This window comes from Oncorhynchus mykiss, chromosome 5, assembly GCF_013265735.2.
Source record: "Oncorhynchus mykiss isolate Arlee chromosome 5, USDA_OmykA_1.1, whole genome shotgun sequence".
Taxonomy (NCBI): Eukaryota; Metazoa; Chordata; class Actinopteri; order Salmoniformes; family Salmonidae; genus Oncorhynchus; species Oncorhynchus mykiss.
Window position 1 is genome coordinate 32,542,268 of NC_048569.1, and position 16,189 is coordinate 32,558,456.

The 16,189-nt window shown below is 41.4% G+C and overlaps 1 protein-coding gene across 8 annotated transcripts in view; it reads left to right on the forward strand.

Moving 5' to 3' along the window:
- Nucleotides 1–13,813: 13,813 nt before the first annotated feature.
- Nucleotides 13,814–16,189, forward strand: part of prrc2b (proline-rich coiled-coil 2B) — a 41,197-nt gene continuing 38,821 nt past the window's right edge. For 4 of the 8 annotated variants that reach the window (XM_021602478.2, XM_021602483.2, XM_021602482.2 and 1 more), the window contains exon 1: nucleotides 13,814–13,989. The gene's annotated coding sequence lies outside the window, so the exon portion shown is untranslated. The remainder of the gene's footprint in view (nucleotides 13,990–16,189) is intronic. The other 4 variants (XM_021602484.2, XM_021602486.2, XM_021602485.2 and 1 more) reach the window with 1 other exon arrangement.

The window sequence follows — 16,189 nt, forward strand, 5'->3', positions numbered from 1 at the left end:
AACTCCCCACTTGTCCAGCTACCGTTTCTTTCAGGTTCTTCCTGAGTTGATTGATTGGACAGCTGACTCGTTCAAGGACCAATAGCAGCGTTTCCCAAACACGGTCCTGGGGACCCCAAGGAGTGGACATGTTGGCGTTTTGCCCCAGCACAACTACACAGCTGATTCAAATAATCAACTCATAATCAAGCTTACATAGACCAATATATTTCAATTATGTGATACACATTTCATGTTCAATAAATTTAGTTCCATGTTGCTAATTGTAGGCTACTGCCTGTAATTTGTGCATCAATATATTTAATGATGTGTAACAACATGTGTGCAACAAGGTTATTTTAGTTTTGTGGGAAGGGAAGGAGAGGATTGTTTTTATTTTTATTTCACCTTTATTTAACCAGGTAGGCTTGTTGAGAACAAGTTCTCATTTGCAACTGCGACCTGGCCAAGATAAAGCATAGCAGTGTGAACAGACAACACAGAGTTACACATGGAGTAAACAATTAACAAGTCAATAACACAGTCGAAAAAAAAGAGAGTCTATATACATTGTGTGCAAAAGGCATGAGGAGGTATGCAAATAATTACAATTTTGCAGATTAACACTGGAGTGATAAATGATCAGATGGTCATGTACAGGTAGAGATATTGGTGTGCAAAAGAGCAGAAAAGTAAATAAATATAAACAGTATGGGGATGAGGTAGGTAGAATTGGGTAGGCTATTCACCGATAGACTATGTACAGCTGCAGCGATCAGTTAGCTGCTCAGATAGCAGATGTTTGAAGTTGGTGAGGGAGATAAAAGTCTCCAACTTCAGCGATTTTTGCAATTCGTTCCAGTCACAGGCAGCAGAGAACTGGAACGAAAGGCGGCCAAATGAGGTGTTGGCTTTAGGGATGATCACTGAGATACACCTGCTGGAGCGCGTGCTACGGGTGGGTGTTGCCATCGTGGCCAGTGAACTGAGATAAGGCGGAGCTTTAACTAGCATGGACTTGTAGATGACCTGGAGCCAGTGGGTCTGGCGATGAATATGTAGCGAGGGCCAGCCGACTAGAGCATACAGGTCGCAGTGGTGAGTGGTATAAGGTGCTTTAGTAACAAAATGGATGGCACTGTGATAAACTGCATCCAGTGTGCTGAGTAGAGTATTGGAAGCTATTTTGTAGATGACATCGCCGAAGTAGGATAGTCAGTTTTACTAGGGTAAGTTTGGCGGCGTGAGTGATGGAGGCTTTGTTGCGGAATAGAAAGCCGAGTCTAGATTTGATTTTAGATTGGAGATGTTTGATATGAGTCTGGAAGGAGAGTTTGCAGTCTAGCCAGACACCTAGGTACTTTTAGATGTCCACATATTCTAGGTTGAAACCATCCAGGGTGGTGATGCTAGTCGGGCGTGCGGGTGCAGGCAGCGAACGGTTGAAAAGCATGCATTTAGTTTTACTAGCGTTTAAGAGCAGTTGGAGGCCACGGAAGGAGTGTTGTATGGCATTGAAGCTCATTTGGAGGTTAGATAGCACAGTGTCCAAGGACGGGCCGGAAGTATACAGAATGGTGTCGTCTGCGTAGAGGTGGATCAGGGAATCGCCCGCAGCAAGAGCAACATCATTGATATATACAGAGAAAAGAGTCAGCCCGAGAATTGAACCCTGTGGCACCCCCATAGAGACTGCCAGAGGACCGGACAGCATGCCCTCCGATTTGACACACTGAACTCTGTCTGCAAAGTAGTTTTTTTTTTTTTTTTTTTTTTTTTTTTTTTTTTTTTTTTTTTTACCTTTATTTAACCAGGCAAGTCAGTTAAGAACAAATTCTTATTTTCAATGACGGCCTGGGAACAGTGGGTTAACTGCCTGTTCAGGGGCAGAACGACAGATTTGTACCTTGTCAGCTCGGGGGTTTGAACTCGCAACCTTCCGGTTACTAGTCCAACGCTCTAACCACTAGGCTACCCTGCCGCCCCAGGGTGTTGGTGAACCAGGCATGGCAGTCATTAGAAAAACCGAGGCTACTGAGTCTGCCGATAAGAATATGGTGATTGACAGAGTCGAAAGCCTTGGCAAGGTCGATGAAGATGGCTGCACAGTACTGTCTTTTATCGATGGCTGTTATGATATCGTTTAGTACCTTGAGCGTGGCTGAGGTGCACCCGTGACCGGCTCGGAAACCAGATTGCACAGCGGAGAAGGTACGGTGGGATTCGAGATGGTCAGTGACCTGTTTGTTGACTTGGCTTTCGAAGACCTTAGATAGGCAGGGCAGGATGGATATAGGTCTGTAACAGTTTGGGTCCAGGGTGTCTCCCCGTTTGAAGAGGGGGATGACTGCGGCAGCTTTCCAATCCTTGGGGATCTCAGATGATATGAAAGAGAGGTTGAACAGGCTGGTAATAGGGGTTGCGACAATGGCGGCGGATAGTTTCAGAAATAGAGGGTCCAGATTGTCAAGCCCAGCTGATTTGTACGGGTCCAGGTTTTGCAGCTCTTTCAGAACATCTGTTATCTAGATTTGGATAAAGGAGAACCTGGAGAGGCTTGGGCGAGTAGCTGCGGGGGGGGGGAGGGGGAGGGGGGGAGGGGGGGGGGGCTGTTGGCCGAGGTTGGAGTAGCCAGGAGGAAGGCATGGCCAGCCGTTGAGAAATGCTTGTTGAAGTTTTTGATAATCATGGATTTATCGGTGGTGACCGTGTTACCTAGCCTCAGTGCAGTGGGCAGCTGGGAGGAGATGCTCTTGTTCTCCATGGACTTTACAGTGTCCCAGAACTTTTTGGAGTTAGAGCTACAGGATGCAAATTTCTGCCTGAAGAAGCTGGCCTTTGCTTTCCTGACTGACTGTGTGTATTGGTTCCTGACTTCCCTGAACAGAGCCTTGGCGCGAACCCAAGAAAGGGGAGGAGAGGAGAGCTAAAAAGTCTCCCGAGAGACTTGAAAATCGGGAGATAGCAGACATTCATACACTACAAGGTACGTAGGGAGAAGAAAAACAGATACAGTTGAAGTCAGAAGTTTACATACACTTAGGTTGGAGTCATTAAAACTCATTTTTCGGGCCTCCTGGGTGGCGCAGTGGTCTAAGGCACTGCGTCGCAGTGCTAGCTGTGCCACCAGAGACTCTGGGTTCGCGCCCAGGCTCTGTTGCAGCCGGCCGCGACCGGGAGGTCCGTGGGGCGACGCACAATTGACCTAGCGTCATCTGGGTTAGGGAGGGTTTTTCTCATCGCGCACTAGCGACTCCAATGTTTCCTCCGACACATTGGAGCGGCTGGCTTCCGGGTTGGATGCGTGCTGTGTTAAGAAGCAGTGCGGCTTGGTTGGGTTGTGTTTCGGAGGACGCATGGCTTTCGACCTTCGTCTCTCCCGAGCCCGTACGGGAGTTGTAGTGATAAGACAAGATAGTAACTACCACGAAATTGGGGAAAAAAATTATTTAAAAAACTCATTTTTCAACCACTCCACACAAGTCTTGTTAACAAACTATAGTTTTGGCAAGTCGGTTAGGACATCTACTTTGTGCATGACACAAGTGATTTTTTCAACATTGTTTACAAACAGATTATTTCACTTATAATTTCACAGATTATTTCACTGTATCACAATTTCAGTGGGTCAGAAGTTTACATACACTAAATTGACTGTGCCTTTAAACAGCTTGGAAAATTCCAGAAAATGATGTCATGGCTGTAGAAGCTTCTGATAGGCTAGTTGACATAATTTGAGTCAATTGGAGGTGTACCTGTGGATGTGTTTTAAGGCCTACCTTCAAACTCAGTGCCTTTTTGCTTAACATCATGGGAAAATCTAAATAAATCAGCCAAAACCTCAAAAAAGGAATTGTAGACCTCCACAAGTCTGGTTCATCCTTGGGAGCAATTTCGAAACGCCTGAAAGTACCACGTTCATCTGTACAAAAAATAGTACGCAAGTATAAACACCATGGGACCACGCAGCCGTCATACCGCTCAGGAAAGAGAAGTGTCCTCTTTCCTAGAGATGAACGTACTTTGGTGCGAAAAGTGCAAATCAATCAGAACAGCAAAGGACCTTGTGAAGATGCTGGAGGAAACAGATACAAAAGTATCTATATCCACAGTAAAACAAGTCCTATATCGACATAACCTGAAAGGCCGCTCAGTGTAACAGTACAAATTTAAACCGTCCCCTCGCCCATACCCGGGCGCGAACTAGGGACCTTCTGCACACATCAACAGTCACCCTCGAAGCATCGTTACCCATCGCGCCACAAAAGCCGCGGCCCTCGCAGAGCAAGGGGAACTACTACTTCAAGGTCTCAGAGCAAGTGACGTCACTGATTGAAACGCTATTTAGCGCCCACGCTAACTAAGCTAGCCGTTTCACATCCGTTACATCAGCAAGGAAGAAGCCACTGCTCCAAAACCACCATTAAAAGCCAGACTACGGTTTGCAAATGCACATGGGGACAAAGATTGTATTTTTGGGAGAAATGTTCTCTGGTCTGATGAAACAAAAATTGAATTGTGAAAAACTGAGTTTAAATGTATTTGGCTAAGGTGTATGGAAACTTCCGACTTCAACTGTATTTGTATTTATGGATCCCCATTAGCTGTTGCTAAGGAACCAGCTACTCTTCCTGGGGTACTCTAAGGGCGTACTACTAATCATGACTTTTTGCGAGTAGGAAATCTAGTGTTGCGTGTTTGTTTCGTGTTTGTGTATCCTTCTGTTCAGTCACATTTAAGAGAACATTTTGCCTAGAATGTGCAGTGTCTAAAGCATTCATGACGAGCGAGAAGATGAGAATTGCTATAGTGGAACATGGAATGTTTGTAAGCATTCAGAGTGCTACATGTAGTCTGATCTATTTCCCCCCTCCCTACACAACACAGAAATCAGGAAACTGTAGAAACACAATGTCTGATTTACTGCATCACAACACAGAAATCAGGTGTGTTTAATTCTATTCCAATTTTTTCCCTAGTTTTTATTTAGTGTCAGTTTGATAAAAACATTTATATTTAGTTTTTATATTTATTTCATTTTCCCTTTTGGTGTTAGGGACAGAAAGTAGCCGTATGCGTAGAAGGCTAGGAGCCATTTACAGTATGTGTTGTAGGCCTATAGATTGTTTTGACACTAGGGTGCAATGATATTGTATAAGGTGATGGGCCAGGACCATAGACTTAGATAGACATAACATCTCTGTATCTGTGTCATAATGGCTGAGGTGAACTAACATCCCTGTACAGTTCTCCCTCAAAACTGATGCAGTACAAGACCTGGATAGTTTAGCCCTGAGCTTCACTGTGCTCACTAAGTATATATTTAACTCTTCTGCTTTCATTCATGGTTAAATTGCAAGGCAGATGGCTGTAGACCGTATCATGTCTCAATGCTGTCTGATCTTGAGGATAGAAACAAAGAGGTGTCCATTATTTTAGGCTTTTTTTCACTCACATTTCTCATTCTCACATACCTATGTTACAGTTGTCTAGCATTATCACAGAGAGATGATTTGATTTTGGTATCACTGAGACTGTAGCTTCTTGTCATCAGTTGTTTTTACAATAGAAAGCTGACCGACACAGGAAGTAGTGGCTATGCCTCATGCCTGAGTTTGTGTTCTGAAACGACTGGTGATAACTCTGTCCCACAACTCTGTCACACTTTAAAGTAACAACTTATAAAGCATTAATGGAGTCTTCATAAGCGCTATATAGATGCTTTACAACTAATTTATAAGCAAAATCATACCACATAAAGGGTGAAATAAAAGGTATTTACACTTGGTGCTTTGCCAAATGTGTCATAACCTCCTTGCCACCCTTTATATAGCAAGACATTTTGGGACAGACAACTCTGTTGCACTGAGGGCGTATATTCATATAAAAATATCAATAACAGGGAAAGAGAAAGAGAAAGAGAAATTGAAAAAGATTGTTTCTTTTTCTCAGACTTCCTCATTCAATGTCGTATTCTATTTACTTCTCGACCCATCTTTCACTTTCTTCTTCTCTATCGGCATGGTAACCTTGCTTCTCTCTCTTCGCGTCTGTTATAGAGTTTCTATGAATAATAAGCACATGTATTTGTGTCATGTTCATTATGGAAGGCCATCCTTTACTGACAGGTCCTTTCAGCCCGTTCTTAGTACATCTGCTAGCCTAGACCATATAGCACCATTATACATCACCTCCAAGTCTCTTACTCATCATTTTCCTAATGCATCATTCAACAATGAGCCAACGCAATTACACCACTGATAACATGTAAATGATTTCCTACATATTCACTTGAAACATGTCCAGTGAAACGCAGCAGGCTGAGAAGAGTGATAGGCAGTAGGTAGAGAGTAAGAAAAGAGGAGAGAGAGAGATGAGCGTCATTCGGGGGATTCTGTTTCTTTCTCACAGTAGCTTCTGACTAGAGGCGGATGATTCTGAGAGAGAGAGAGAGAGAGAGAGAGAGAGAGAGAGAGATATGAGTGTCCTTCAGTGGGTTCTGTCGCTGCCTGCCAGTAGCTGCTGACTAGAGGCGGATGATTCTGACGGCCGTAGAGAGCGAGAGAGAGAGAGAGAGAGAGAGAGAGAGAGAATTATAAATGTATCTCACTTCGCTTTAGCGTTGTCCTTGTCATTCATGCTAATAAAGCTTATCTGAGTCTGAATCTGAGAGAGAGAGAGAGAGAGAGAGCAAGAGAGAGAGAGGGAAAGAGAGAGAGAGAGAGAGAGAGAGAGGGGAGACAGAGAGAGATAGAGGGAGGTGGAGGAGGGCCAAGAACTAAGATGTGGATCCCATACTGAAAACCCCTGTCATTGTGCCCAACCAGTGCCAACGTGTAATGCACCCAGATACAGACCAGGATCAAATGAAGGGGAATTGGACAATTATATCAATCTCTACACTATATATGATCTAGGAAATACAGTGAGTATTCAAAACATTAAGCTCTTTCCATGACATAGACTGACCAGGTGAATCCAGGTTAAAGCAATGCTCCCTTATTGATGTCACTTGCTAAATCCACTTCAATCAGTGTAGATGAAGGGGAGCATACAGATTAATTAAAGAAGGATTTTTAAGCCTTTAGAGAATTGAGACATGGATTGTGTATGACACAACTGTGGGAAGCATTGAAGTCAACATGAGCCAGCATACCTGTGGAATGCTTTGGCAGCTTGTGGAATTCTTGCCCTGACGAATTGAGGCTGTTCTGAGGGCAGAAGTTGGGGGTGCAACTCAATATTAGGAAGGTGTTCCTAATGTTTTGTACACCACCATATACACAGTGTATATGGTGGTGGGGAGAATGGTAGAAAATGGACCAGATCATCTTAGAAACTTTGGCTCCAGTGAGTAGCTTCACGTATCCTTCATAACGTTGTCATTGGCATGTCCTTCTTTGTCTTATGCTAGGATTCTAAAAGCTGTTAACTATAACTCCCTCTCTTTCTCCGTCCCTGATCACAATAGTCGTTCGGGTTTGGCTGGGATAGGCCGTCATTGTAAATAAGAATTTGTTCTTAACTGACTTGCCTAGGTTAAATAAAATAAATAAATCCTCTGCTCAGTCTGTGGGCCAGCTCTGACTCAGCGCTCTACTAAAGGCCCATTGCAGTCAAAAAAGTGATTTCCTATGTTTTATATATATTTCCAAACTACGAGGTTTGAATAATACTGTGATATTGTGAAGATTATGATAATTCCCTTTTAGTGTAAGAGCTGTTTGAAAAAACCTGAAATTTCAGCCAGTTTGGGTTGGATGGAGTTTTGGCATGCCTGGTGAAAGAGAGTTCCAAACCTCGCTGCCAATAACAGCTAGTTTTCAGTTTTCCCTCCCCTCCCCACTCAGACCACTACCAGTTCTAGCAAAATTGTGACTTGAGAAATTGCTACAATGTGCTACAAACACAGTAAGGTACTTAATTGTTACCCAGAAAGGATTTTATTCTGAGATAAAAATGGCTGCATTGAACTTTTAATACTGCCTGGCTGCCTGCCAGATCCGATAGAGCTCCACAGTGGAGGTGTCATAATACCCATAAAACCTAGTGGTCAAACAGGGAAATGGTTCCAATCATTTTTCTACCATTCATTTTTCACATTGGGGATTTTAGTGTTTAGTGTAGGCTCTATTTACTCTCAGATGAAAAATGGTAATAAGCATCAAAGTAGACATCATACAAAACTACAAATATGTACAAGTTCCTACATGGCATCTCTAGCTTTTGAGAACAGGTATTGTGTCAATTTAAAACTAGTACAAGACAGTTCACAGAATTGTCCATTAAAAGAAATTAAGCCAATTTATTTATTACTACATTTAGCTAACATTAGAGAGTTAATCCAGAGATTCTTACCTTTGCCTCGATTTGTCAGTCTCATCCATATCTTCATGGCATTTGTAGTTCTTTATAATAGCCACATTAACAGCTTTTATATTGATAAAAGTCACCTTATCCTAGAGAGATTTACAAAGTTATCAAAACGTCACGTGAGGGTAGGCCTACATGAAACACAGCCCTTGTTTTAAGTGTTTCTTAAATCCCCTATGGGCAGAATTAATGGTGTAAAAATGATTGGAACCATTTCCATGTTTGACCGCTAGGTTTTATGGGTATTATGACTCCTACTGTGGTACTCTATTGCCCTTTGTAGTCTGTCCAAACTTGAACTGGCATCATTATCATTGGTTGTCATAACATGATGATGATGATGGTAATGTGATAGTGAGGTTGATGACTCTGATGATGATGATGATTTTGGTCAGCATAGTTTTGATGATATTGACGTGATGATTCAAAGATGTGCACAGTGCACTCTACTTGTTATGTAACTTTGTACTATTGCTATACTTGTGTGCTGCTGCTAATGTTAAACATTAGTATTGTACATATTTACATCGATGGCTGTCAGCCCATGGACGATGTGCTAGTCCATTGTTATTCAGTATCATTGTGTATGTGGATTTTTACATGTTTCTTATGTCTCATATGCTCCTCTGCTGCAAAACCAATTGCCTTCTGGGACAAATAAAGTTGAAACTTGAACTTGACCTTGAAAGGGTCTGATATGTAAAAAAATACTACATTTTTAATCGAAATCTAACAAAATGGATCAATATACAGGGGTGCTAGTGTCACACATTTTTACTTGTTCTATGATTAAATAAGTGTTCAATAAATACTTAATAGTTAATACTATCCTCTAGAAATACATTGTACATCTTGTGGTATGTTTTTTATCCAAATAAATGCAATCTATTTCTTCCTCCTGAACGAATACAAAATATTTCAACTCTAACCATACAATAGCCACCTGAACCATATTGTTAAGAAGACAGCTTCCAAGTCTCATTTTAAAGCAACTATTGGAAGTCTGGAGTAGTCTATGATCGGGCTGTCATAATGGCACAGTGGGCTGTTTATGCTCACATCTTATTAAGACATTACATAGTCCTCTAGACAGAGTCCTCAAGTCCTTAGGAAGATCTCAATTGCATAATTATTGTGTCCTCGCTCTTCTCTCCTTATTTTTTATTTTGTATTTATTTCACCTTTATTTAACCAGGTAGGCAAGTTGAGAACAAGTTCTCATTTACAATTGCGACCTGGCCAAGATAAAGCGAAGCAGTTCGACACATACAACAACACAGTGTTGCACATGGAGTAAAACAAACATACAGTCAATAATACAGTAGAAAAATAAGTCTATATACGATGTGAGCAAATGAGGTGAGATAAGGGAGGTAAAGGCAAAAAAAAAAGGCCATGGTGACAAAGTAAATACAATATAGCAAGTAAAACACTGGAATGGTAGATTTGCAGTGGAAGAATGTGCAAAGTAGAAATAAAAATAATGGGGTGCAAAGGAGCTAAATAAATAAATAAATAAAATAAAATAAATACAGTAGGGAAAGAGGTAGTTGTTTGGGCTAAATTATAGGTGGGCTATGTACAGGTGCAGTTATCTGTGAGCTGCTCTGATAAGTGTTTCCAGTTTCAGAGATGTTTGTAGTTCGTTCCTGTCATTGGCAGCAGAGAACTGGAAGGAGAGGCGGCCAAAGAAAGAATTGGTTTTGGGGGTGACCAGAGACCTGGTATACCTGCTGGAGCGCGTGCTACAGGTGGGTGATGCTATGGTGACCAGCGAGCTGAGATAAGGGGGGACTTTACCTAGCAGGGTCTTGTAGATGACATGGAGCCAGTGGGTTTGGCGACGAGTATGAAGCGAGGGCCAGCCAACGAGAGTGTACAGGTCGCAATGGTGGGTAGTATATGGGGCTTTGGTGACAAAACGGATGGCACTGTGATAGACTGCATCCAATTTGTTGAGTAGGGTATTGGAGGCTATTTTGTAAATGACATCGCCGAAGTCGAGGATCAGTAGGATGGTCAGTTTTACGAGGGTGTGTTTGGCAGCATGAGTGAAGGATGCTTTGTTGCGAAATAGGAAGCCAATTCTAGATTTAACTTTGGATTGGAAATGTTTGATGTGAGTCTGGAAGGAGAGTTTACAGTCTAACCAGACACCTAGGTATTTGTAGTTGTCCACGTATTCTAAGTCAGAGCCGTCCAGAGTAGTGATATTGGACAGGCGGGCAGGTGCAGGCAGCGATCGGTTGAAGAGCATGCATTTAGTTTTACTTGTATTTAAGAGCAATTGGAGGCCACGGAAGGAGAGTTGTATGGCATTGAAGCTTGCCTGGAGGGTTGTTAACACAGTGTCCAAAGAAGGGTCAGAAGTATACAGAATGGTGTCGTCTGCGTAGAGGTGGATCAGAGACTCACCAGCAGCAAGAGCGACATCATTGATGCATACAGAGAAGAGAGTCGGTCCAAGAATTGAACCCTGTGGCACCCCCATTATCTCCTTCTCAAAACCAATTGGAGGAGAACAGAGGGGAGGGACTTCTGGCTTTCTCATCCAATGGGTTTTGAGAAGGAGATGAGAAGAAAGGAGGGAGGACGCAAGGAGTATGCAATTGAGATTTTCCCTTTGTCACTAAGTGCCAAATATAGAATGCAATACAACTTTGTCAGATCCTATACCCCAAAACTAACTGCATCAAAATACACACACACACGCACGCACGCACGCACACACACACACACACACACACACACACACACACACACACACACACACACACACACACACACACAGAAGCATAAAGCAGTGTTACTGTCAGTGTTACGGATAAAAACCTAGAGTAATAATGACAGTCTTGATTAACCCAATCATTGTGTCAGTATTTTAATGGTTAAAAATGAGTGATTCATTGATTTAATTTCATTGTTAATTTAATTCATAAAAGGCTGTTTATAGACAGAAATTCCACAAGTCACATTGTTGAAAAATACAACCCAAAGAATCTTTCTTTATTTATCTCGCCTATAGCTTCATATCTGTAGGCATACTAACTGCATCTAAAAGTGAAAGGACTTGAACCTCCCTCTGACTCATCCTCATACATGTTTATGCAGCCAGGCAATAGCCAATCTTGCCTGGAGCAACTCTGAGAGAGACCGTAGCTGTTTTCCTCTGCCACGATACAATTTTTTTCAGAGCATTTCTGACATATTTAAGCAGGATGTAGAACAGATACTGTGCATTGCACAAATCATAATATTTAGTCCAGTATTCATTTGTACAGGGACAATAATAAGTGAAGTGTCATTGTGTAAAATTAGACAGTTATGGTTATTTTCATGTGATTTTAATGATGCAATAGCTTTTTATATTATGTGCATTTCTCTATTTCAATAGTATCCCCTCCCTAAAGCTACAATAGTTTCTATCTGCAACTCTTATCACTCCCTTATAGACCAATCCATCAATTTACCCCTCAGAGCAGGGAAAGTAATTAACACCTTCTTCACACATTACTGACAAACCATTGACGAGTACATTGTGTGCAAATGCCAAAGCATTTGCTTTGTTAAAACTGCCCTATATACATAGACATGGGATCACTGGTCACTTTAAAAATGGAACACAAGTCACTTAAATAATGTTTACATCCCGCTTTACTCATTTCATATGTATATACTGTATTCTATTCTACTGTATTTTAGTCAATGCCACTCCGACATTGCTCGTCCTAATACTTCTTAACTCCATTATTTTACTTTAGATGTGTGTGCACTGTTGTAAATTGTTAGATATTACTGAACTGTTGGAGCTAGGAACACAAGCATTTCGCTACACCCGCAATAACATCTGCTAAATATGTGTATGTGACTAATAAAATGTGCTTTGATTTGAACAAGGTTTGTCATTCCAATGCACCAGTCTAGTCATTCAAATAGCTTGACAAGTGCGCCCTCAAGAGGTCATTTTAAGCTCTTACTCTACTTTGACTGATTCTCAATCCATATTTTGTGAGGGTACAATACTCGCAAATGACTCTGTTATTGCTCTGAAATATCACTGTGTTGGTCTTTTAAATTGAATGTGTAGGTACTGTGCACCTATGTGTCTCACTAAAAGTATTAATCAATAGTTAGTGTCTGTATGCTGTCTCAATAAAGGCTATGTGAGACTATTGTCGCGGTACGTGCCACACATTGATAGTAGTTTGGCCAAGGCTTCTGTCTACTTAACTAGATGGGTCCGTGGATTCTAAACACCAGGCACCGTCCTCATAGCACCATGACACAGACATACGCACAGACGCACTTAAAGACAGACACGCAGTCACACAGGCACACAACACAAAAACATGCACACACAGATTTATAATTATATATTTTTTAAATTTCACCTTTATTTAACCAGGTAAGCTAGTTGAGAACAAGTTCTCATTTACAACTGTGACCTGGCCAAGATAAAGCAAAGCAGTGCGACACAAACAACAACACAGAGTTACACATGGAATAAACAAGCATACATATGTGGGCAAACACAGATACACACACAAACACACATACACTGGTTTGAGTGACATAAAATTGAATTAACCTTTCATTAGTCCCATACTCATAATCACAAGGTTTCAGTAGAGGTCAGATGGGATTAGTAGACAATGATGTGATTCTGCTCTAAATCATAATCTGAAAGAACATCAGCAACTACAACATCACAAGACACATAAGCTACAGTCACACACACACAAACCAAACTCACACACGCATGAACACACACAAATAGAAAGTGAACCCAGACAGCAGCATCCACCCATCCCAGCTGCCTTTGGGATGTAGTGGAGATTCCCATTAGGTTAATGTGATTACCCAGATCATTGTCTACTTTGCTCTTCCTACCCTCCCGTCACTCACTGACGCCATTGTAAATACATGTTTTCTGCTCACTGGAGGTGGACTGTTGGCATCGAGTTTGCCATTACTGACCAAGACAGTGATTAAAAAGCATGCGATACAGTGCTGATGGCTGCAGTTTGTCTCCTCAACCACTGAACTTGATATTGGAGCCATAGCAACCATAAGATCACTGCAATTTCGAAGAGGCCGATGTCAAGCACAGCATTGGTACTGACTCATTGCTTTTAATGAGAATTACTTGTTTTTGCCCAAGGCATTAACTAGTGCACAGTTTTTTTTGCAATGACATAAAATAATATATGTTTTCCACAAGAAACATGACATGTTTTGATGCAAGAAGCTCTCATCCCATTCATCACTAAATCATACAAAATAAATAAGACAGGGAGAAGAACTCAAGGGGAAACATATCACCAATGTGATATCAGTGTACATTGAATATAAGCAAATTCAAGTTCATAAATCTCTGTAACTGAAATGTAATGTTCTAAAAAGGACACCAGGGGTCACTGCTCCATTTTGTTCATCATATCCGTATACAGCCACACCAGTCGACGAGAGCAAGGACTTTCTTTTTCAGGCCGGGTAGGTTGCCCACCAACAACTCAAGTAAACGGTCAAATAGATTAAGAGTCGGCAGCACAATCATCAGCCATCCTTTGAAGAAACGTAATATTTAGGAGTTAAATCGCCGTTATTGATCACAGGAAATACTAACAAGTAAAATCGGTGAGTTATTAATGTGTTTTGGGGTTATGTGTATGTTTTTGCATGGACTTCTCCGACTGCCCAGTTTTATTGTTGCTTTGTTCTGGGCAGCAGCCATTTTTAATAATCTTGTCCTATGTATTTATCGCTGCCTTCCGTGGTCCTGAAATCTGGAAAATTGCTTATATACTTTGTTCTCAGCTAAAAGGCAAGGGTTTCATTATAGCTACGTGTTCTAGTCTCAAATGCCAAATTTGTGCGTTTTCTGGGGATTTGTTTTTGGAATACAAGACAGGAACTTCAGCTGATTTGCCGTCTCACAATCTTCGCTAGCTAGTAACGTTAGTTGTTAGGCTAGCTAATTTGACATCTAGCTAAATAACTTTAGTGTCAATGTTATTTTAAACTGAGTTATATCAATACCTAATACATTATTGTTTTGATTAAGGATTAATGGCAGTGTGTCACCTCTTTTTTTCACGAACTCGCAGACATAAACAACGCAATGTTTACATACTGTGATGCTGTGCAGACCAAGCGTGTAGCTTGTTAGCAATTCAGTTCGGATGGCTAACTAGTTGGCTCGCCCCTGCCTGCCACTACGTTTGATTAGCGACAGTACGTTATGATTTGACTATCAACATGGATTCATCCGTGGCCTAATTCCCTCTGTTACTAATATTGTAATTGATAGACATAAGCCAATATGTATTGTGTAGCCAGCATCAACCATGTTTTGCAAGTATATTAGCTAACGTTAACTAGCTAGCATCCGTTTAAAATAGCTGGCTAACATCACTGCAAACTGCCATTTTAATTATGCCTTGGTGTTAGCTAGAAAGCTGCGTTACGTTTTATTTGGAGGTTTGTTGCCTTTGAACCGTCTGTTTGCTGATGATTATGATTATTTGGATCCATCTTTAAAATAATTTAGTGTTAACCCGGAATAATTGAACTAGCTATTCTGAATGTCTTTTTTACCATAAATATTAACCCGCTAGAACCGATGCGCGTCAAGAAATAACGGCGACAACACACTGGAAAACTTTAAATGAACTTTAAACGAAAGATTACAGAATTAGGTTGCTGTTAAACATTCTGATTTGTTTCATCCATCCAACTAAAAGTCCCAATACGACATATCACTTTGCATTTGTATTTTGGGATAAATGTATATTATATGAATTTGACCGAAGTCATGTTGGAAAAGTGACGTCAAGGGAAGAGTACAGGAGTGATGCAGCGTTCAAAACAACTGGGAACTCGTGGGTGAAAACGAGCTCCGACTGGGAAAATTGTTTTGAATGGTCATCCAACTGGGAACTCTGGCGTCTTTCTAGAGCTCTGACTATCCGACCTGAAGATCACTGACGTCATGACTTGGCCTCGTATTTTTCCATGTTCCCAGTTGTTTTGAAGGCTTTAGCACGTTTTGCATGGCCTGATGCTCATCAAATCAAATTTTATTGGTCACATACACACATTTATCAGATATTATTGCGGGTGTAGCGAAATGCTTTTGTTCCTAGCTCCAACAGTGCAGTAGTATCTAACAATTCACAACAATATACACAAATCTAAAAGTAAAATAATGAAATGTATAAATATTAGCTGAGCAATGTAGGAGTGGCATTGACTAAAATACAGTAGTATATAATATAGTATATACATATGAGATGAGTAAAGAACTATGTAAACATTTTTAAAGTAACTAGTGTTCCATTATTAAAGTGGCCAGTGATAATATGTACATAGGGCATCAGCCTCTAAGGTGCATGGTTGAGGAACTAGGTAGAAGCTGGCTAGTGATGGCCATTTAACAGTCTGCTGGCGTTGCGATAGAATATGTTTTTCAGTCTCTCAGTCCCTACTTTGATGCACCTGTACTGGATGATAGTGGGGTGAACAGGCCGTGGCTAGGATGGTTGACGTCCTTGATGATCTTTTTGGCCTTCTTGTGACATTGGGTGCTGTAGGTGTCATGGAGGGCAGCTGCTGTGCCCCCAGTGACGCGTTGAGCAGACAGCACCACCCTCTGGAGAGCCCTGTGGTTATGGGTGGTGCAATTGCTGTACCAGGCGGTGGTGATACAGCCTGACAGGATCCACTCAAATGTGCATCTGTAAAAAGTTTGTGAGGGTAATCAGGGCCAGGCTGAATTTCTTCAGCCTCCTGAGGTTGAAGAGCGCCTTCTTCACCACACTATCTGTGTGGATGGACC